The sequence below is a fragment of the Eptatretus burgeri genome, chromosome 12, assembly GCF_056783735.1.
Source record: "Eptatretus burgeri isolate ZD-2024b chromosome 12, Ebu_testis_v1, whole genome shotgun sequence".
NCBI lineage: Eukaryota > Metazoa > Chordata > Myxini > Myxiniformes > Myxinidae > Eptatretus > Eptatretus burgeri.
Window position 1 is genome coordinate 20607895 of NC_140972.1, and position 24657 is coordinate 20632551.

The following is a 24657-nucleotide window of genomic DNA, read 5'->3' on the forward strand; positions in this document are numbered from 1 at the left end:
GCTTACCAAGGTAGAAGTCGTCGTGCGTCAAATAAAATGTTCCAAAATGTGTGAGCGTGCCTTGGTCTGCTGCCAGCAACCTGCCACACAGTGCACCCACCTGCAAACAGGCTCGGACACCAATTGACGTCACCTCGTCACCCCCAGGAATCAAGGATGCCAAGAATCAGGTACGCCAAGAGCAGGTCCCAAGCAGAACTAGCAGGAACGGTCCAACCGTCATCCACTGACAGGGGCCACCAGGAGCCACAACCAACGGGAAGCTGTGAGGAGCTGTAAGAATCTGTAAGTCGCAAAGAAGCTGGAAGGCACTGAGGCACTGTGAGGAGCTGTCAGAAGCTGTCACCAACTGTCACAAAACTGTTAAGAAAACGGTCCTCCCGTCCTTCTTTTAGGCGACCAGTCTGGGTGAAGCCTCAAGCAGACCAGCCAAATCCACCTTGCCTATTAGCGCATCGTTGCACATGACCAACTGTCAGCCTCACGATCATTCCTTCCTCGTTCAGCCCGACATGAACAAGAGTCAGCCAGCAGCTGTGGAGCTGCCAAACGGGGCGTCAAACGTCGATGGAAAAAGGTGGACGTCAACGTCGGTGAAAGAGGTGGGTGTCGAACGTCGATGGAAAATTGGTGGGTGAGGTAAATGATCCACAGCCCTATTTGACCCCTGCGATTCATTCCCACTCAAGGTTTAATTACAATTCTACAAACTCCTCGTCGTTGTTATGAAACGGAACAATAATTTTTTGGCCAAAACACAACAACCCTAACACTGTGTTGTGGGAATGATGCTTTGGGGTTTATAAAGCTGCTTGGTATCGTTATGTCCTTTATATTTGTTTCGAATAAGCATAACGTAATTAATTGTGAGGTTAAATCTGCACACAATAACACACAGAGATGTTTGTTGTTCTAACCCCCGAGTCTAACCTCTGACTGTGTGTTTTTATGTTATTTTCATGTGTTTTCATTTCAACACACACACAAGAGCCTTGCATTCGAGACGGGGGAGAATGTGTGGCAAATGTGCATTGTGAAAGCCGGCAATTAGCTTCACCACACGAGGCCACGGCACAGCATGAGGTTTATCAGTTTATCTCGCATGATTGACAGATAGCTGCTCACGTGGTGAGACGGTCTTTGCTTGAGAGCACAAACTTTAATCGAGCTTGGAGGAGAACAGAAGGAGAAAGGGCTTTGAGTAGAACGACCGATTGTGTAGCGCTTTTAAAGCAGGAGTTTGAAGGGCTGAAAACGCTTGAGATTACCAGAGTAAAGAGATTTTGAGGACGCTGCAACAGACTCGAGTTTTCCATCAAGTAACGCCTGATTGAAGAGCTGTTATGCTGGGAATCGGCAATCGACGTGCCGATCTACGCTTCATAACTCTTGCACGGTTTTCACACCCACTGGTTTGAAAACAACCTCCCGACATTGTTGTGTATTTCCCTGTTCTGAGCTATCCTGTATTTGTCGATTTGATGAAACAGCTGGCCATAAGATGAAAATCATTAGGAATTTGCTGCTTGTTTGATTTGGACTGTTTTGACGGTGCATATCAAGTTGGGGTTAATTACTTTGTTGAACACATGGTTTTATTTTTATTGTCATTGCTTTAAAATGATTGCTCCCTTTCCGTGATTCCTTCTCGTGTGCCATTTGCTTTTTGTTCAGAAATATACCTGGTCCTGGCGTTGGATTCTGCTGGTTCTGGTTTCCTCGTTTTAATGGTTTAGATTGGATGTAGTGTCGTTCGGAAAACCGGCTCAAACTGACTTCAGAGCACGCTCAGGACCAATGGTGCTCGACCGGATTAGAAAGGTCGTGAGTGCCTGTCGGTGCTTTCTCGGGTTAATTCCACAGTCCCTTCGAGCATTGTAACGTGGCAAACAGGCCTGGGAAGTTACTTGGGTCTTTGAACTTACCTGGTGGTAGCGGTCATTTTGACCCGTCCACGGAACTTGAACCACGTAAATGGAACAGTCTGTGGCTATAACTGGACCATTAAATTATGTTGTTGCATGATGCAGTCGGGGTTAAAGGGAAAAAAACGTAGCATCGTTGTTTCATTTTAGATGTTCATCATAAGGCGTACAATATTTGTGTACGAGGATCATAACGTATCGATGCTCCTGCACTAATCCTCAAAGTCTTTTCCCTTTGTAATCTGTTTATGTGTGCCTTACTTTCTTTATAATCGATGCATGAGCTTTTCACCTGATGTCCATTCCACAGGAAACCGGAGGCCTTGAGTGGTGACCAGAAGCTGCGAGTAGTGACCTGACGCTACGAGTCCAAGACCTACAAAAGTGGCGGTAATTCAAAAGAAGCTCCATATTCCAGGCAGCATGATTGTATCATAAGCAAAATAAGTGTGCCTCAGTAATGCTACCTCAAGCAATATCTCACCATGTGCAGTTTCATGGGGGTTGTGTCCACTTTGGTAATTTCTGCATGCTCGCCTTTTATGCGTGTTCTGTTTGCGTGTTTTTGGAATAGTATTTGCGTGTTTGAGTTTATGCATGTTTGAATATTTTTGGAATATTGCGCACCTGTCATTTATACCTCTTTTTAATTTACGTTCACGAGCATTTGGAATTTCGCGATTCGAGTGCGTTCGTGAGTGATGCTGCGATTGAATTTTCACACTGAACAGCATGAAAATGTGTTTGTTATAACAGCTGATGTCGGCGAGATAGATTTCCTCCCTCGCCCTCGTTTTCCTGCCTTCTTCCCCTCCCTCAGTTAGTTTCCGGAAGGCGGAGACTCTCCATCTTCGTTTCGTGCGTTTTTTTAAGTGTTTACTATTTTGCGCGTGAATTGTGCCACTGTATTAAGTGTAGCCTTTGCAATCATGACTGGAAAGCATCCATGGTGTAGCGAGGTTGGTCGTGTGAGCAAAAGACAGAGGAAGGTCATCACTATTGAAGTAAAAATGGATGTTTTAGGATGGTATGAAAGAGGTGATCGTACAGCTGATATGAGGCATGCTCTGGGCCTTTGTGAGTCCGCGTTGCGAACAATAAGAAATTGTGCTGTTGTGGAATTTTGTTGTTAACCGACTTGGTGTAAATCCTATTTACGTTATTGTCTCTTTAAACACCCAAATCATCCACTGTCCACAAGGAAAAGTACATTTCGTCAGAGAACATTTATTTCATGGTACCACGGAGTTCAAAACACTGAGATATAAAACATCCGCAATGATATGCACTAAGCTAAGTTAAAATTTTCTGACATTTTTTGCTTACGTGGGAGTGGAGAGGGCTGGAAGAACAAACGGAGAGAGAACATGGTGACTTTCAGCTGGCCTTGGTGAGAATCAGACGAAATACTAAAAAAGCAGACAACCAAAAGGAGTACAGGATAAGACCGTAGGTTTATAGGTCTTACAAAGAAATGAATATAAGGAATTGTGTATATAAAAGGGAGTGAGTGCATGGGTCTGATAAGCATTAGGCAAAATAACTCAAACTGCAATATGTGTCCACTGGGTGAAAGAGAATGACAAAATCATGGCAAAAGTTGCAGTGTTATCAACCAGGTCACTTTGTTTCATCGTAAGACATTCCTTTTATCAACATTTAGGTCAAAAGACTCTTGGGTAAAGGGAAACATAACTGACAGCCAATTTGACTACAGCTGTGGTTCCCAACCTTTCTTTGGTGGCGACCCCATTCCAGATCTTAGCATCAGAGCGCGACCCCTCAAAGAACAAAGTCACATGTGTTCACTATGAAACATCATTATCATTCGCGTTTATTGCCCACTTATATTTTTGACAAATTATTGATACAATCATGATCAATGCGATGGCTGGGCCTGTTTCTCACCCACGAGTTTTGCAATGCGCGGCTCAACGCGACGATCACGTCTTTCTCGATTTCAAGACGATTGCGGAACTTCGTTTTCATCACAACCTTTGTAGAAAATGACTGTTCACATAAGTATGACGAAGGGTACGGTATTAAGAGCCGTATTGCCTTCTCGGATAGACGTGGATAGGATTCAAGCAAGCATTTTGCACCAGTAACTGGACAAAGACACGGACTTGTACAATGATTTCGCTCCGGAATCCTGCTTCAGTCTCACAAGCTCCTCTTGGGCGATATCATCGTCGGCGATGGCGTCGAATGGTCCACTGAATGGGTCTCGGGAAAGTAGTGTTCGAACTGATCAATCAGTGACTGAAGGTGTTCATTGATTTCGCCAGAAACATGCTCGACTTGGATGTCTTTGGATTCTTCAATTTCCAGGTGGGCAGAGAGGTGCGGAAATAATACGAAACGGTTGCAACTCACTTTATCTTTCAACAATGTTAGTGTGGCAAGAAACCCTTTCATTTTGTCATGGAAGAACATCAGATTCGTGTCTCTGCCTTGAAGCGTACGATAAAGCACATTGATACATTCAAAAATGTCACTCAAATAGCACAATTTAGCAAGCCAGTTACTGGACTCCAGCATTTCCACCCATTCATTCTTGTTTTGTGTACGTAAAAACTCTTTTAACTCTTCACGTAACTCGTAAGCACGCAGAACAACGTTTCCTCGTGAAAGCCATCGTACTTGAGTGGAGAACAGTAAGTTCATGTGATCGGCGTCCATTTCATGACAGAATAATCTGAATAACCTCGTGTTTAATGCGCTCGATTTGATGTGATTCACGATTTTGATCACCTGCGACAATACGTTCATGAGACTTTCGGGCATTGTGCGAGCAGCCAACGCCTCCCGGTGGATCATGCAATGCATCATAAATGCATGAGGAGCCACTCGCTGTAATTTAGCTTTAAAGCCAGAATGCCTGCCAAGCATTGCAGGAGCTCCATCTGTTGTCGATCCAATCAATTAATTGAAGTCCAGACCTTGATTGTAAAAGGTTTCGATTTTTGTAAAAATGTCAACTCCTTTAGTTGTTGTTTCCAATGACTTGCACATCAGAGGCTCGTCCACAAAATCACTATCTTTGATGAATCTGACCCAAACCATCAATTGTGCGCATGATGCAATGTCCGTTGATTCATCCAGCTGTATGGCATGCCAAAATGACTAATTGATATCCGTAACATTCTGTGTGGTAATGTCCTCACTCATGTCACAAATTCTACGATGAACAGTGTTATTCGAGAGAGGTATGATCTCGAGTTCACTAACTATGTCTTCTCCGATCATGAGAGAAACCATTTTCTTGGCACATGGCATTATCAGTTCCTCATCGATAGTGTGTGGCTTTTTAGCTTTTGCAATGAGCAACGAAACACGATAGGACGCTTCCACAGCATGTGCATTGGTCTGATGACATTTACCTTCTTTATCCAAGCGGGAATTCCTTAGGGCGGTTAACTTCCGTTCGAAAAATGAGCGATCTCTATCTTTGTATGCTGCATGTTTTGATGACAGATGCTGTTGTAACTTGTTATGTTTCATGGATTCACTCGAAAGTACTTCATAACAAATGACGCACTGAGGTTTCTGGACTCCACGCTTTGTCACATAATAGAAACCTAGCGCAATGAATTTGTCATTGTAAGGTCATTGTAAGCAAAGACTGGCTTGTGTGCTTCTCGGAGCTGAAGAGAGGCATCAAAGAGGGCTGGTGGATAGCTGCACAGTTCATATTTGAAGGCCGACTCCAGTTCTTCTGCTGTCTGTGCAACAGTGATCAGTCTCTGGAAGAGGAGTTGTGGGTCAACCTGGACTTGCTCTCCATCAATCTTGACAGACGACTTCATGCCGAGGGTGACAACTTCGTCTTTCCTCTTAAATGTGTACTCGGCAGGTGTTTTCCCATCCATAGATTTCAATATTTTGGCTCATACAGCATGTGCTGTATCGACGTTGACGGTGGGGTGTGCATGAACTCCAGTGGCAATTTTCCTCAGACGTGGATCACTACTGAACAGATTCCGTTCCTGTAAATAATGAAGAGCTGATAGTGTGTCCTTCCAGTCACGAGATTGTCTTGCCTTGGTCATGTCCTACTTCTGCTCTCCAGTGTTGTAGTTCACACCTGTGAGCTCCTGCATTGCCTGGTTCATTTCTGCACAGGCAGGCATTGATAGTAGCCATACCAGCCGTTGTTGCTCTGTCATTCCTCGCCCTCGTGTGAGCCCCCCGTTGGTCTTCAAACTGCTCATCAGAACATGTTCAATGATCAGGTCAGATGAAAGACCTGCCCACAGGCGATCACTTCGTCGAACCACATGGAACCCCACATCAAAACGTTGTTGGACATTGGGATGTTGAGTTTTGAGGTTGGACATCTGCTACAGATACACCTTTGCAGATTTGGCATACAGGTTGTGGCCTGTGGCTGCCAGGTAAGGCAGCATTTCCTGGATGGCCTGTAGATGTAGTGCCCAGTTCCCAGTGCTCTCTGCCCGGATGTATTTGTGTAGAATGTCTCGCATGTCCATATACTGAACCCAGAGCGCTGAAGTTCTAGAAGATATCTTTGTAGACTCGGCATGCTTCTGAAGGTGGACTTTGATTCGTTTCAAGATGTCAGACTTGCATACTTCTTCCACAGACTGGGGTTGGCAGAAGTGTGACGAGGGTTTTGTGCCATTTCAGACATCAATAGCTCCAGCTCCTGAAAAGATGTTACGTGTCATTAGGTGCAACTGCCAGGCTAAATGTAGCACCGTGAGATGCACATGCAAGAAGCACAACATTGAGTGCACTCCAGCTTGTGGAAACTGCAGGGGTTCTGGCTGCACAAACACTCCATGTGACAATGATGAGGATGATGACGACATTGTCGAGTTCTAACTTTAATACGCTTGATTTTTCTCAACATGTATAGTAAGTTTATAATGGATGTAGTTTCTGAGTTTAATGCGAATTTTCTTTTTCATTTCGAAACCTTTGTCAGGCAGATTTGATTGCCCCGAGTGGAATTGTGAATTTTGTCATGTTTCAATGATTTACATCATTATATTGTATTACCATAGACTTCATTTCATCTTGTGTCTTCAACATTTCTTTTTTTTGGTCCAGGAGTCAAACAAAATCAGTATCAGGCAAATTCTTTTTTTTTTTCGGGACAAAAAATTGACATTTTTGGACAAAAAAGCTATAATTTTTTATTTTACCCTCAATACATTTCACTTTTTTATAATTATTCTTGTATATCAATATACTGACCATAACTAGAAACAATTAGAATGCAGAAAAACATATATTTACATATTAAAATATCAATCTTTACAATTTTCTCATTTTCTCCGAAGTCTTGTGGCGGCCATATTGGATTTCCATGATTTCAGGACTTTCCCCCCGGAGGATCCCTTCGGACTTTTTTTTTTCTGTCACTGAGGACATATCCAGGAATCAAAATCTGTTGAGTTTGCTTTTGTTGCAATTTGTGGGAGGTCATCCGACATTTTGACTGGACTGTACAAGTGCTGTGCAGCGCATGAACAATACAGATGGCTCAATTTGGATATTCTTCTTGGAAATTTTAATGGCGTGTTTTGTTCCATTCAATAAATTAAAAGTGGCCCATATAATCATAAATAAAATAGAATACTAAAATTTAACTGACCTTTTCAATCCTTATGGCAGTATGGCACAAGTTCAGTCATGTTACACTGATTCCATAAATGCACAATGTAAACAGATTATAGTTATACTGCGTCTAACCCGTTACGTCATATTAGAGTAATATTAGATTAACAGTTCTATTACTATACATGATGTCTGATAAAGTGCACGAAGGATTCATTGAAACATACTCAGTTTATTACATTGGAAAAAAAAAAAATATATATATATATATATATATATATATATATATATATTTCCATTCTTTTTGTATCTATGCCCGATATAAAGTTCTGAATCAGTTGATTGCAAACACGGTTATGCCACCTTGAGAATGCTTTTATAAGATCCTCATATGGATGGACAATGGACATGGCACCTTTGTCTGTTAAACTCGAAGTATACGTAATAGGAAGGAATAAATACGAGTTAGAATAGCTTTATTTTCGTGTACTCATACATATCCATCTTTACCAGGGCGGTCTGGACTCCTGACGATGCGGCCGCAGAGCTTCGGTTTAACCCGTATATTGGCGGCCATCTTGGATTTTTAATATGACCTCTGTCGGAACTAAATTATTTTGTCATAGTAGGATAAAACATGTTATGTTTAATATATAAGCCAATTTGCAGTTCTCCAGTATCCCAGAAAAAAAAAGAAATCGATAGTTTCCTTTTTCAAACCCTTATTCTCGTTGTGCAAAAAAAGCTGAAATATCGACAAAATTTCAAAATGCCGTCAAAAATTTTCCCCAAAGTGATTTGCTCAGGACTTTTTTGCTGTGGTATTGGAGACATTGGTGAGTAGAAATCAGAAGAGTTTGATAACATAGTAATTTCTTCCCCAGATCACACCAAAAGGGATCCATTCCACCAGTATAATAGTACTTGAGCACTGGTTCAGCAGTAATCAGCATCTTAATCTCCTGCATAACTTTCTCGTGCTTCTTACCACCACCAGGTGACATCGTTCTGTGTCACTCTGCGTAGGGGCTTGCACATGTCACTAAGGCCTGGAAGGAATTTGCTGCGATAGTTGACAAACCCAATGAATCGCTGTACCCCTTGCACATCAGTTGGATTTAGTATTTGCACCACTGCTTTCACCTTTTCTGCATCTGGTTTGAGACCCTCTGAAGTGACTACATGACCAATGACGGTCACTTCTTTGAGTTTGAATTTCACCTTTTCCTTGTTCAGCTTCAAGTCTCACTCACTCCATCTCTCCATCAATGCTCTCACCTTCCTGTCATTGTCTCTCTGTCTCTCTCTCTCTCTCTCTCTCTCTCTCTCTCTCTCTCTCTCTCTCTCTCTCTCTCTCTCTCTCTCTCTCTCTCTCTCTCTCTCTCTCTCTCTCTGTGTGCTTGTGCTTGTGCCTTTCCTTTCCCAAACACCAGGATGTCATCTACTACTGACCTCACTCCCTGCACACCCTCTATTGCTTGGTGTTGTCTCCTCTAAAATTCTTCCGGGGCCATCGAGAGCCAAAATAGCATACTTCGCCATCTATATCTCCCATATGAGGTGTTGAATGTGGTCAAGTATGAACACTCCTCATCTCGTTCAATGTACCAGAAACCATTCTTGGCATCAAATACGTTGAACACCTTTGCCTCATCCAGTTCTGCCAGTATGTCCTAAATTGTAGTCATTGGCTAGTTACATCTCTCAAGTCCTTGATGAAGGTCTCTTGGATCCAAAAACTCTTCATTTCTCATTGGATTTCTCCACACACACACAAGCCTGGATACCCAGGGGGTCGGCCAGTCCACAGAGGCTACTGTCCCTGCCTCAGTCAGCTTATCTAATTCTGCATTCAGTTTTCCTTTCAGAGCAATTGGAATATGCCTAAGTGGATGCACTACAGGCCTCTTACTCTCATCAAGCATAAGATGGTATTTGCCTTCCAGCTTTCCAGTCCCCTCGAACACATCTGCAAATTCCTCCAGCAGTTGTCTCTTGTTGAGAGGGAAACTTTCTTCAGTTCTGGCATGTATGCTCTTCAGGTTGTCTGTGCGCACTGTTCTGAATGCCATTTGCTGTGCTGCCCTGCTTCCAAAAATGGGTATGCAGTCCTCTCCCAGTACTACAAATTCTGCTTTGTACTTTCTTCCATTTTTTTGGATTTTTTTATCGTGAGGTTGGATTTCCCCAGTGGGAGTACCGTTGTACCATTGTACATGGACAAAACTTGGTAGGTATTCCACAGCTTCCTGGCATACTTTCTTGTAATATTGCATATTGCACTGCTGTCCACCTGAAAGCAGACCTCTCTTCCTTCTACTTCCATTGTAACATAGATCTGCCTTGGGTATTTTGACCCCTCTAGGCTGTTAATTTTCTCCAGGTCCACTCTCTCTGGATCTAAAGTCATGACCTTTAGCTGTTCATATTCCAACATTTCATTGGAGCTGTCGGCTGCTTGATCCACAGTGTGGACTGGTCTCCCTCTGCATCGAGATGAGAAGTGGTTCTTCTTCCCACACTGTAGCACTTGCATCCAGATGCAGGGCACTTCACTTTGATGAATTCATGTGTGGTTCCACAATAGCGACACTGATGTAACTTCGAGCGAGCTTGATCATCTGATGAAGATGGTTTCTGTGTTCCATTACCTTTTCTCCTTGTGGGCACGTGCTTCACTGCATTTACCACCTGTCCATCAATGATCCCAAGCCGGTTATTTGACAACTCTGATGTGCGACAAATCTGCACGCAATTCTCCATTGTGAGGTCAATTTCTTGGAGGAGCCTCTCTCAATGCTGACTTATTCCGCAGATCATTCGATCCCAAATCAGATTGTCTTGCAAATTTCCAAAGTTGCAATTTATTGCCAGTAACTTGAGCTGAACTTCTAAATCGGCAACCATCTGCTTAGCTGCCTCAAGCTGTTCCTGCAAATATTTGTCTGACCTTGCCATACCCTGCTGGAGTTGTGCCTCGAAGGATTCTCCCTCTTCTTGATTCCTTATAAAGAATCTGTGGTGATCCAGCATCTCATTCTTGGGTGGGTTACAATGTGCGTCAAATGTCTAACACATTCTCAAGCATTTCCACGCTTGGTTTTATAGTCTGATACAACTCCTGCCCTTTACTGCCAACCAGATACAAAAACATCTCGATCTTAGTGTTGTCATCTTGAGCAGCCATGGCTAAATCGAGGTACAATGACAACTCTTCCTTCCACAGCCTCCATGCCTGTGGTAGGTTTCTGGCCTCCAAATCAAGTTGTTGTGGTGGCTTAAGCGACTCCTCGATAATCATTCATATAAACTCGAAGGTCAAGTGATCAAGATAAACACCTCAACTCCAGGAACAAAAAAGGCTTTTCCACCCAATTAATGAGAGTGGTAAAACCCATCCCCGAGAGCGAAGCGTCCATTCGAACATGAGCTGGGCCGGAGAAGCTTCTCACCTTTCTTTCTGACATCCACAGTTGATAACTCAGAGCGATTGCTCTCACGACTTCTGACACCATGTAAGATTCCTCGTCTTTCTCAACAGAAAACTCGTGGACACGTAGCTCGATTCACATGCACGGAGCAATCTTAATTCGCCGGTTCACACCGCTCTACCCGATGGAGACCACACCGCCCTCGTCAAATACACTCTCTCTTGTGCCCCCTGACACTAACCCTCTTAGAATGAGGATGTGATCAAGCTTCGTTTATTATATTTAAAAGTGCTATCATACCAGAAGATGTGATTTCTTCCTTCACAATTCTTGCTGAGATTATTGAAGCTGAACTTCTAAATTGGTAACCATCTGCTAAGCTGCCACAAGCTGTTCCTGCAAATATTTTTTCCGACCTTGCCATACCCTGCCGGACACTTCATGATCCAGGAGAACAACTCCAGGTTAGGGCAAAACATGCACCAGAAGATGCACAACTGTAAGTGCACATACAAAATAAGAACCAATTAGACCGAAATGTGTGGATACCACATGATACAAGTGTGAGAGAGTTAGAACATCTTTCCTTCCATCGTACCATTACAGAGACTGAAAGAGCTGTGCACTGTGTGGGTTGTCTTTCTCCAGTGCACACTCTGCCAAACCATGCTGCTTGTGGAGGGTTGAAGCTTTTCCTCAAAGATTGTTCGAGACACTTTTTCCATTTCCAATACAGTCTCAATGTCCCGTCGACGCACCTGAAATCAACCAACACCATGAAAGCAATCCACACTCAAAATATGAAAACATTCACTTCCAATTCACCTTCACTGAATAAGACATTTCTTCTTTCAAACCTCTTCACAAAAAACTCTTCCAAAATGTATTTTTAACCACCTTACTCTGCCTTTTACTCTGTCAGGAAAACCTATACATTATTTTTCTTCATCAAAATCTCTTCCTTTTCTCTTTGACAATGCTTATTGCCAAAAACCTCACTCCTGGAAGCTTTGTTCATCCAGCTACCTCTTCCACTCTCAGCCAAATTTTCCTCCATGCCTTCAACCAAAAACGTTCTCACCACCACTTAACCCATTAAGTCTGTCACAGGTTATCCAGTCTGGAAATCGTGAGGTGTCAATTTTGCAGAGGCTGTGTGGACAATAATTTCCACTTCATGTCCATTGATGGTGTCAAAGCACTCCATATCAGTACTATCTTCTCATCTGCTTCCCCTTGTCCCATGCCTTCTAAACTTCCACCTCGTCCTGCCCCCTCTCAATTTCCCCACCCCTCACGCACTTCTCCCCCTCCTCGCCAGCTATGTCCCTGCCCTTCCCAGCTTCACCCCTCCCCAAACCCTCTCAGTTTCAATCCTCCCCCTCCCCACAACCTTGCAACTTTCCCCTGCCCCATGCCTTCTCCTTGCTCTTTTCCACATCCCCAAGTCCCATCAGCAACTCCTCCCCTGTGCGGAAATGTTTGGATCTGTCTGTGTCTCTCTCTACCCCTGCCCCCCCCACCCCACCCCTCCTGAGGGGACCGTGGCAAAAGCCCTCTCACTTGCTTTCTCTCAACAACCCTTTCGAAGATGTTCAGTCACTGAAGTTCTTGTGTCTCACTCTCAGCCATGATCTCTCTTGGGCAAGCGATAATTCAAAGTTTGCCTCCTCCAAAGCCAGATCTCTGGGCTTCCTCAATCATGCAAAGTCCTTCCTTGGCACACCTGAGCAACTGTCCTCCGACAAGGTTTTCATCTGCAGATTAATGCCATGGAAATCAAGGCTTTCAAGATCATTGGAATCTCTCATCGTGGACTGTGCCTTCTCCGTACATTGTCCACTCCCCCCCCCCTCCAGGTGTCTCACTTCCACTCATTTGTTCTCCTGTGTTCCATTTTTTTGTTGTTCCATTCGCCCCCCCCCCCCACCTGTGGAACTAACTACAACACTCTTCAATCTCATTCTTCCCTGCAGGTCTTCAAGACAACTGTTCACCACCGTCTCAAATAATTCCCCATCTCAAACCATGATCTTTTTTACACCCATTAAACCACCCACCCACACCCCTCCCAAAACGTTGCTTCTGCATCTATCTTGTCCACCCTTTGCATTCTCCCCTTCCCCTTATCGTTAACTGCATCCATTGTTTGTCCATTTCCATCCATTTTTTGCTCCCCTTGCTGTTTCCACCTTCTCCTGTTGTTCCTTTTGTTATGTTGTGTCCTGATCCGTTCTGTGTTCTTGCTCTTCCATGAGCCTTAAATATGTTTACAAAAAACGAGGGTTGATTATATCCTCTATTCAGAGAGGACACTCTCACCTCTGTCTCCGAGTCTTGTTTGAAGTTTGTCAGATGATATTAACAGTAAACAACGCCATTCCATCCACACCCCAGAAACTTAATCTAACCATTCACTAAAACGTATCCAACCACTCACAATGACATAACCACTGTGGCGTGTTCTTAGCCATGAACAGATCTGAGCATTTCTACTTCGTCATGGGATGTTGGGGAAAGTGTTGCACGTGTATGTATGTATGTATGTATGTATGTATGACGAGTCATTCCACGCCCGGTCCCATTGACAATGTTGCATTTCTTGTAGTACCAGATTGTTTTTGGCATGGCCCCACTTCATGGGAAATGGAAAAGCAATCACATGAATGCAAATGTATGATTAAAGTAACAAATACAAAGGAAACAACAACATTTATACGAGTAAATTAACTCACCCGAACCATATAGATTTCAATGTTGGATTTCATGTGGGATAAACGCTCAGCTTCCAAATTCATCTCCAATACAGTTACCCGAATTCCCGCTTCCTATACAAATCAAGAACAATACAGGAGCAGAGCCAGGTAAGGATTCATCACACCCCAAATATTGATGTAAGGCGTTTCATTGTCACGTGATTCTCATTCATCATCAGGGTGACGAACACAACCTTGGATACAATGAATGTAAAAAAAAATTTGCATGAAGGTATCTTCTCACAGAGGAGCTGAATAGACAAAGAACAGCAGGTTAACAAAGTTCCAGGGGTATGGAGGGGATGGACCGTCCATCATGGACATATACATGAAGGAAATGGGGAAGAAAACAAACAAGAGTAACAATGGCCTGGAGAGTAACACAATGGGAAACAATCAGCTTGGGAAGAAGGGATCGTGGATGTGCATGGGTGAGAAATGAGGTAATCATGGGCAACATATTTGGAACTAGAGCAGCACTCGGAAGAGAACATACCTCCGCCATGCTGAACAGTTTACATTTTGTATCCCATTCATCGGCCAGATCTGCTTACCTGAACCAAAATCGAATCGGCTTGTTCTCGTCACCTCACCAACTCATCCACGTTGTTTCATCCAAATCCGTCCACTACTTTCTGAAATATCGTGCTGCACATCGTTTTTGACCCAATCTCTCCTTGGTGAAGAATCATATCAGGATTAAAAAAATTTTTGGGTATCTTCATCAAAGTCATATTTCTTCCTCATCACACTCCCGACCAATCCACCAAGTTTCGTCCAAATCCGCACACAACTTTTTGAGTTATCGTGTTACATACTGTATAGTTTCTCGCCTCATCTCTCAATGATGAAGAATCATTGAAATAAATTCAAGTCGCCACGTACGGATCTTGACCTTCACCAAAATCGAATGAATTCGCCCTTGTCACATACCCAACCTGCCCACCAAATTTCATCCGAATCCGTCCACAACTTTTTGAGATATCCTGTTCACAGACAGACACACAGGGATGAAAACAACCTCCATCCACCTTGGTGGCGGAGGTAAAAATGAAGTGGAGAAGATAGGACAACGGACACAGGGAAATGAGGAAGCCATGCCACCTGTGTATGTCATAAATAGATGTTCTTTTGTGACAAACACAAATCGAAGTTGAAATTTTCATAAGCACCTTAACTGCCTCTTGAAATCGTGAATGATACAATTGACATTCTTTCGTTTTTTCTTCATTGATAGTTGTCAGCACTTCAACCTGAAAAATGAATCAAACGAACAATGCATCGATTATAAACATCATTGTCGTGAGGAAACAATTTGACACATCGAACATGTAAAACCCATCACGATACAAAAATATTTCCTGAGCAATCAATTCCCACTCAAGGTTTAATTACATTCTGTTCTTGTGCTCTTGTGGCTGAATGGAAACAAATCTCTGCAGCAATGTTCCAACATCAAGTGGACAGCCTTCCCAGAAGAGTAGAGGCTGTTATTGCAACAAAAGGGGGGAAACCAACTCCACATTAATGCCCATGATTTTGGAATGAGATGTTGGACAAGCAGGTGTCCCCATACTTTTGGCCATGTAGTGCATATTAATTATGAAGCACCTGAATACGTCCGTCTACCATGGCATGGCATTCTAATGACAAAATATATAACAAAAGCAATGATAACATTGCAACAAAGCATACATTCATGAACACACATTATTTACAACAATAATTCAAAGGACACTCAGGAGAGCGCGTACCTCTGCCCTTATAGGCCAATTCCACGAGAACATATCTGGCCCAATATATTTTTGAAATATCATGTTATATATGAACATATGGTTGGTACTACAGAATTTTAAAATACATGAAAACAAACAGGACAATAAAAATAACACCGAAGCTTTTCATGCTGCACTTCTCAAGGTGACACACCGCAAAGAAACCAGAAACAATCAAATGTGCTTTTAGAAGCATATCCAAATAAAAGCGACACCGATTGGTTCTGCAGCCATGATGTCAATCAGATTCTGAACGCCCTTTGGTTCATTCCGTCACCACTATCTTGGCTCCGATTGTCTGGAGCAGAGTTGCCCGAGATCGCGTACCATTCGTGTCATTACGTCCAACCATTGTCAGAGTAATGTAATAAATCCCTGTAATATTTCTGTGTTGAAACAGAATAAGAGAATGAACAAATTCTTTTTGTCGATGCAATGTCAGGTCCATGGAATGGATGAACGTTGGTTCTGACATACATAAGTGCATTGGAGTTCAACCTCAGCTTAAAATCTTGAGCATGTCTGCATTGAACTGGTCTGCACAATCTGGATTGGCCTTCAGGTGCCGTGCAATGGCAGAGGAAGATGTAATGGCCGACGGTCTTTGAACATGTCACACATCATTTTTGAAACCCTTCTCTCAATGGTGAAGAATCACATTTAAAAATCGAGTGGTCGGATCCAGATCCGCATCTGGCACTTATTTTATCAATCAAAATCTAATCATTTCTTCCTTGTCACACACCGAACCTGTCCACAAAGTTTTATCTGGGTCCGTCCAGAAATTTTTGAGATATCCTGTACACAGACAAAGAGACAGAAACGGGGAAAACATAACCTCCTTCACCTTAGGTGGTGGAAGGAACAAGAAAATGAGCAATCCGCTTGACTTTGACGACCGGGTTATGCTCTGATTCTTAAGCGATACCTTTCCATTGACACGGCAATCTCACTCGCGACCACACCCTCAGCGCTACACCTGGTCATCTTCCACCGAGCGTAATAGATAGGTGCCGCCACAGCAAACAGAGCAAATCAGGTGGGGAACAACTTCCCGTCTAACTATGCTTGTACACTGTGTCTTTCCAATGAAGGAAAAGACAACCGAGACAGATTTGAAATAACCGCCTGTTATTTATTTCCACACAAACAAACAAGAAAGCAATATTTGAAAAGTGAGTATTTACAGGCAAAAGGCACAAAAGAGCAGATTTATCCTGAACACATGCTCTTATACAATCATATTTACCCAAGAGATACATGGCCACATTCAATCTTGGGAGAAGAAGAAGAAGACAAGAAGAACTTGAGAAGAAAAGAAGTACAGAGCGTGGGCTCAACTCCTTCCATCATCTCACACAGCCCAACGGGGCTGTGCCAGTCCAAATATACTGGGGAAGATGGGCAGTGAAGTAGAAATGCAGTGCCATGGGAGGCGCAGCCACTTCTCTGAGGTGTGCAAACCCAGTTAGCATGTTCTCTCCAGCATGCAAGACATGTGGCCTACAAGAAGCACCGTTTCTGCTGTGCCGTGAACCAAGCCACGTTCTGTGCTTTCTTCTTGCTCTCCTCCGCACCATGAGCTCCCTCCCACCTCTCCACACACTCCACACACCTTTCCACATCTCGCCAGACAAGCTTTTCGGCATCTCTTCCCGAACACACACTCAGCTTCTTCTCCTTCACAGTGTGTGGCTTTTTTCTGTCGCGTGTCATGTGAGCCTCTTGCTTATTGGTCCACATCGGATGTGGGAGGTCCAAGATACAGCTTGTGGTAAACTGCCGCCATTTCTGAGGGCACTTCAACGTGGCTCCCACCCCTCAAGTTTGTTGTACTTTATTTTGGGTTCGGGCTCGTCAATGCTTCCTTAACTCGTGGGCATGATCTTCATCTCAATATGTGGCACCAATAACATTTCTTCATACCTGCATTTTATGATCCAACCTCAGATCCAGTTTGTGAAGTGTGGATTGGTTGACTCTCTGTCGAAGGTTCTTTATACATTCAAATTCATCAAACTCAGAATCCCCGATGAATTTAATATTTCACATTTTTTGTGACATTAATAATCATTGCAACAATCAGTTCCAGTGAAGCCTCACTTCCACACAATTCTTCCTTTGAAGAATGAAGTTGCGCTTCCAAATGAGCAACTCGATGTTGAGCTTCTGCGAACTATTCTTGGAGACATTTCTCCAAATTCTCCATCTGTTCCTGCACACTGCAAGATCGACCACATGTCTCCGCATTTGTGAACAATGTACATCACAAGATACATAATGGGAACTGAACAAGCAAAATGAAGATGATTTACACAACAAACCACAGAAACCAATTGAAGAAATTCTGAGAAGACTTAAAATGGGCCTGGTTATGTGTATGTCCCTTTCCAGAGACTGTAAAAGCTGATCACTTCGTGCCTTCTCTTCCCTTTACACACTCTGCATCACGGCATGTTCCTTCAATAGGGATTTATTTCGCCCCTCTGCGATGATATGCGATGCTTTTTCAAACTTCAACCACAAATCAAGATTTTGTTGGCCAACCTACCATCAACACACACCATTGGGGTCATTCCCACACTCAAACCGTAAAAGTGCTGTTACGGCCAGGGGATTGGGTCTTGCCACGAGAGGAAACACTCGAGTTTCACCCGAACACCTGGTCCTGAGGCCACCGACCACAGATAACTCCACGGTCCAATTGCCTGTGTCCGCTTGACTTTGACGACCGGCCTTGCCGGGTTATGCTGTGATGTTTCCGCGACACCTTTCTATTGGGATGGCAATGTCACTCGCGACCACCCCCTCAGTGCCCCACCTGGTTATCTTCCGCCGAGCAGAATAGATAGGTGCAGCCCCGGCTCACAGAGCAAATCAGGTGGGGAACAACTTCCCGTCTATCTCGGCTTGTACACTGTGTCTTTCCAACGAAGGAAAAGACAACCGAGACAGATTTGAAATAACCACCTGTTATTTATTTCCACACAAGCAAACAAGAAAGCAATCTTTTAAAAAGCGAGTATTTACAGGCAAAAAGCACAAAAGAGCATATTTATCCTGAACACATATTCTCATACAATCATATTTACCCAAGAGATACATGGCCACATTCAATCTTGGGAGAAGAAGAAGAAGACAAGAAGAACTTGAGAAGAAAAGAAGTACAGAGCGTGGGCTCAACTCCTTCCATCATCTCACACAGCCCAGCGGGGCTGTGCCCGTCCAAATATACTGGGGAAGATGGGCAGTGAAGTGGAAATGCGGTGCCACGGGAGGCGCAGCCACTTCTCTGAGGTGTGCAGACCCAGTTTGCATGTCCTCTCCAGCATGCAAGACATGTGGCCTGCAAGAAGCACAAATTTCTGCTGTGCCTGCAGGATGACGAGCTCGCCCCATGAACCTTGCCGCGTTCTGTGCTTTCTTCTTGCTCTCCTCTGCAGCATGAGCTCCCTCCCTCCTCTCCACACACTCCACACACCTTTCTACATCTCGCCAAACAAGCTTTTCGGCGTCTCTTCCCGGACACACACTCAGCTTGTTCTCCTTCACAGTGTGTGGCTTTTTTCTGTCTGGTGTCGTGTGAGCCTCTTGCTTATTGATCCACATTGGATGTGGGAGGACCAAGATACAGCTTGTGGGAAACTGCCGCCATTTCTGAGCGCACTTCAACGTGGCTCCCACCCCTCAAGTTTGTTGCACTTTATTTTGGGTTTGGGCTCGTCAATGGTTCGTCAACTCGTGGACATGGTCTTTATCTCAATATGTGGCACCAATAAAATTTCTTCATACCTGCATTTTATGATCCAACCTCATATCCAGTTTGTGAAGTGTGGATTGGTTGACTCTGTCGAAGGTTCTTTATACGTTCAAATTCATCAAACTCAGAATCCCTGAGGAGTTTTATATATAACATTTTTTGTGACATTAATAATCAGTTCCAGTGAAGCCTCACTTCCACACAATTCTTCCTTTGGTGAAGGAAGTTGCGCTTCCAAATGAGCTTCTCGATGTTGAGCTTCTGCGAACTGTTCTTGGAGACATTTCTCCAAATTCTCCATCTGTTCCTGCACACTGCAAGATCGACCACATGTCTCCGCATTCGGCAACAATGTACATCACAAGATACATAATGGGAACTGAACAAGCAAAATGAAGATGATTTACACAACAAACCACAGAAACCGATTGAAGAAATGCTCAGAAGACTTAAAATGGGCCTGGTTATGCGTATGTCCCTTTCCAGAGACTGTGAAAGCTGATCACTTCGTGCCTTCTCTTCCTTTAACGCACTCTGCATCACGGCATGTTTCTTCAACAGGGATTTATTTCGCCCCTCTGCGATGACATGCGATGATTTTTCAAACTTCAACCGCAAATCAAGATTTTGTCGGCCAACATACCATCAACACACACCACTGGGGTAATCCCCACACTCAAAGCGGTAAAGTCCTGTTGCGGCCAGGGGATTGGTGCTCGCCACGAGGGGAAACACTCGAGTTTCTCCCGAACACCTGGTCCTGAGGCCACCGACCGCAGATAATTCCGCGGTCCAATTGGCTGTGTCCGCTTGACAATTACAACCGGCCTCGCCAGGTTATGCTGTGATGTTTCCGCCATACCTTTCTATTGGGACGGCAATGTCACTCGCGACCACCCCCTCAGCGCCACACCTGGTTATCTTCCGCCGAGCGGAATAGATAGGTGCTGCCCTGGCGAACAGAGCACATCAGGTGGGGAACAACTTTCCGTATAACTAGGCTTGTACACTGTGTCTTTCCAACGAAGGAAAAGACAACCGAGACAGATTTGAAATAACCACCTGTTATTTATTTCCACACAAACAAACAATAAAGCAATCTTTTAAAAGTGAGTATTTGCAGGCAAAAGGCACAAAAGAGCAGATTTATCCTGAACACATATTCTTCTACAATCATATTTACCCAAGAGACATGTGGCCACATTCAATCTTGGGAGAAGAAGAAGAAGACAAAAAGAACTTGAGAAGAAAAGAAGTACAGAGCGTGGGGTCAACTCCTTCCATCATCTCACACAGCCCAGCGGGGCTGTGCCCGTCCAAATATACTGGGGAAGATGGGCAGTGAAGTGGAAATGCGGTGCCATGGGAGGCGCAGCCACGTCTCTGAGGTGTGCAGACCCAGTTAGCATGTCCTCACCAGCATGCAAGACATGTGGCCTGCAAGAAGCACCGTTTCTGCTGTGCCTACAGGATGAGATGCTCGTCCCGTGAACCAAGCCATGTTCTGTGCTTTCTTCTTGCTCTCCTCTGCACCATGAGCTCCCTCCCTCCTCTCCACACACTCCACACACCTTTCTGCTGTTCGACAGACAAGCTTTTCAGTGTCTCTTCCTGAACACACCCTCAGCTTCTTCCCCTTCACAGTGCATGGCTTTTTTCTGTCTCGTGTCGTGTGAGCCTCTTGCTTATTGGACCACATCGGATGTGGGAGGTCCAAGATACAGCTTGTAGGAAACTGCCGCCATTTCTGAGGGCACTTCAACATGGCTCACACCCCTCAAGTTTGTTGCACTTTATTTTGGGTTCAGGCTCGTCATTGGTTCGTTAACTCGTGGACATGGTCTTTATCTCAATATGTGGCACCAATAATATTTCTTCATACCTGCATTTACGATCCAACCTCATATCCAGTTTGTGAAGTGTGGATTGGTTGACTCTGTCGAAGGTTCTTTATACATTCAAATTCATCAAACTCAGAATCCCCGAGGAGTTTTATATTTCACATTTTTTGTGACACAAATAATTAATCATTGCAATCATCAGTTCCAGTGAAGCCTCACTTCCACACAATTCTTCCTTTGAAGAATGAAGTTGCGCTTCCAAATGAGCAACTCGATGTTGAGCTTCTGCAAACTTTTCTTGGAGACATTTCTCCAAATTCTCCATCTGTTCCTGCACACTGCAAGATCGACCACACGTCTCCGCATTCGGGAACAATGTACATCACAAGATACATAATGGGAACTGAACAAGCAAAATGAAGATGATTTACACAACAAACCCCAGAAACCGATTGAAGAAATGCTGAGAAGACTTAAAATGGGCCTGGTTATGCGTACGTACCTTTCCAGAGTCTGTGAAAGCTGATCACTTCGTGCCTTCTCTTCCCTTCACACACTCTGCATCACGGCATGTTCCTTCAACAGGGATTTATTTCGCCCCTCTGCGATGATATGCGATGCTTTTTCAAACTTCAACCGCAAATCAAGATTTTGTTGGCCAACCTGCCATCAACACACACCATTGGGGTCATCCCCACACTCAAACCGGAAAAGTGCTGTTACGGCCGGGGTTGGGGCTCAGCACGAGGGGAAACACTCGAGTTTCACCCAAACACCTGGTCCTGAGGCCACCGACCACAGATAACTCCACGGTCCAATTGCCTGTGTCCGCTTGACTTAGACTACCGGCCGAGCCGGGTTATGCTGTGATGTTTCCGCTGCACCTTTCTATTGGGATGGCAATGTCACTCGCGACCACCCCCTCAGTGCCACACCTGGTTATCTTCCGCCCAGCGGAATAGAGAGTTCAGCCCCGGCAAACAGAGCATATCAGGTGGGGAACAACTTCCCGTCTATCTAGGCTTGTACACTGTGTCTTTCCAATGAAGGAAAAGACAACCGAGACAGATTTGAAATAACCACCTGTTATTTATTTCCACACAGCAGACAAGAAAGCAATCTTTTATAACCCAATATTTACAGGCAAAAGGCACAAAAGAGCAGATTTATCCTGAACACATATTCTTATACAATCATATTTACCCAAGAGACACATGGCCACATTCCATCTTGGGAGAAGAAGAAGAAGACAAAATGAACTTGAGAAGAAAAGAAGTACAGAGCATGGGGTCAACTCCTTCCATCATCTCACACAGCCAAGCGGGGCTGTGCCCGTCCAATTAGGCCTATACTGGGGAAGATGGGCACTGAAGTGGAAATGCGGTGTGATGGGAGGCGCAGCCACTTCTCTGAGGTGTCCAGACCCAAAAAGTAAGTTCCCTCCAGCATGCAAGACATGTGACCTGCAAGAAGCACAAATTTCTGCTGTGCCTGCAGGATGACGAGCTCGCCCCATGAACATTGCCGCGTTCTGTGCTTTCTTCTTGCTCTCCTCTGCAGCATGAGCTCCCTCCCTCCTCTCCACACACTCCACACACCTTTCCACATCTCGCCAGACATGCTTTTCGGCGTATCTTCCCGGACACACACTCAGCTTCTTCTCCTTCACAGTGTGTGGCTTTTTGCTGTCTCGTGTCGTGTGAGCCTCTTGCTAATTGTTCCACATCGGATGTGGGAGGTCCAAGATAAAGCTTGTGGGAAACTGCCGCCATTTCTGAGCGCACTTCAACGTGGCTCCCACCCCTCAAGTTTGTTGCACTTTATTTTGTGTTCGGGCTCGTTAATGGTTCGTTAACTCGTGGACATGATCTTTATCTCAATTTGTGGCACCAATAAAATTTCTTCATACCTGCATTTTATGATCCAACCTCATATCCAGTTTGTGAAGTGTGGATTGGTTGACTCTCTGTCGAAGGTTCTTTATACGTTCAAATTCATCAAACTCAGTATCCCCGAGGAGTTTTATATATAACATTTTTTGTGGCATTAATAATCATTGCAATAATCAGTTCCAGTGAAGCCTCACTTCCACACAATTCTTCCTTTGGAGAATGAAGTTGCACTTCCAAATGAGCAACTCGATGTTGAGCTTCTACGAACTGTTCTTGGAGACGTTTCTCCAAATACTCCATCTGTTCCTGCATAATGCAAGATCCACCACATGTCTCCGCATTCGGGAACAATGTACATCACAAGATACATAATGGGAACTGAACAAGCAAAATACAGATGATTTACACGACAAACCACAGAAACCAATTGAAGAAATGCTCAGAAGACTTAAAATGGGCCTGGTTATGTGTATGTACCTTTCCAGAGACTGTGAAAGCTGATCCCTTCGTGCCTTCTCTTCCCTTTACACACTCTGCATCACGGCATGTTCCTTCAACAGGGATTTATTTCGCCCCTCTGTGATGACATGCGATGATTTTTCAAACTTCAACCGCAAATCAAGATTTTTTTCGGCCAACATACCATCAACACACACCACTGGGGTAATCTCCACACTCAAAGCGGTAAAGTACTCTTGCGGCCAGGGGATTGGGGCTCGCCACGAGGGGAAACACTCGAGTTTCTCCCGAACACCAGGTCCTGAGGCCACCGACCACAGATAATTCCGCGCTCCAATTGGCTGTGTCCGCTTGACAATTACTACCGGCCTCGCCAGGTTATGCTGTGATATTTACGCCACACCTGGTTATCTTCCGCCGAGCGGAATAGATAAGTGCTGCCCCGGATGACAGAGCACATCAGGTGGGGAACAACTTCCCATATAACTAGGCTTGTACACTGTGTCTTTCCAACGAAGGAAAAGACAACCGAGACAGATTTGAAATAACCACCTGCTATTTATTTCCACACAAACAAACAACAAAGCAATCTTTTAAAAGTGAGTATTTGCAGGCAAAAAGCACAAAAGAGCAGATTTATCCTGAACACATGTTCTTACACAATTATATTTACCCAAGAGATACATGGCCACATTCAATCTTGGGAGAAGAAGAAGAAAAGAAGAACTTGAGAAGAAAAGAAGTACAGAGCGTGGGCTCAACTCCTTCCATCATCTCACACAACCCAGCGGGGCTGTGCCCGTCCAAATATACTGGGGAAGATAGGCACTGAAGTGGAAATGAGGTGTGATGGGAGGCGCAGCCACTTCTCTGAGGTGTCCAGACCCAAAAAGCAAGACCGCTCCAGCATGCAAGACATGTGACCTGCAAGAAGCACCATTTCTGCTGTGCCTACAGGATGACGAGCTCGCCCCATGAACCTTGCCACGGTCTGTGCTTTCTTCTTGCTCTCCTCTGCAGCATGAGCTCCCTCCCTCCTCTCCACACACTCCACACACCTTTCTACATCTCGCCAGACAAGCTTTTCGGCGTATCTTCCCGGACACACACTCAGCTTCTTCTCCTTCACAGTGTGTGGCTTTTTCTGTCTCGTGTCGTGTGAGCCTCTTGCTTATTTGTCTACCTCGGATGTGGGAGGTCCAAGATACAGCTTGTGGGAAACTGCCGCCATT

General features: G+C 44.3%; 1 long non-coding RNA gene across 1 annotated transcript in view; it reads left to right on the forward strand.

The window, feature by feature from the left end:
- Positions 1–325: 325 nt before the first annotated feature.
- Positions 326–24657, forward strand: part of LOC147015217 (uncharacterized) — a 50261-nt gene continuing 25929 nt past the window's right edge. The window contains exons 1-2 of the long non-coding RNA XR_015050242.1: positions 326–602; positions 2236–2315. This is a non-coding gene — a long non-coding RNA (uncharacterized LOC147015217). The remainder of the gene's footprint in view (positions 603–2235; positions 2316–24657) is intronic.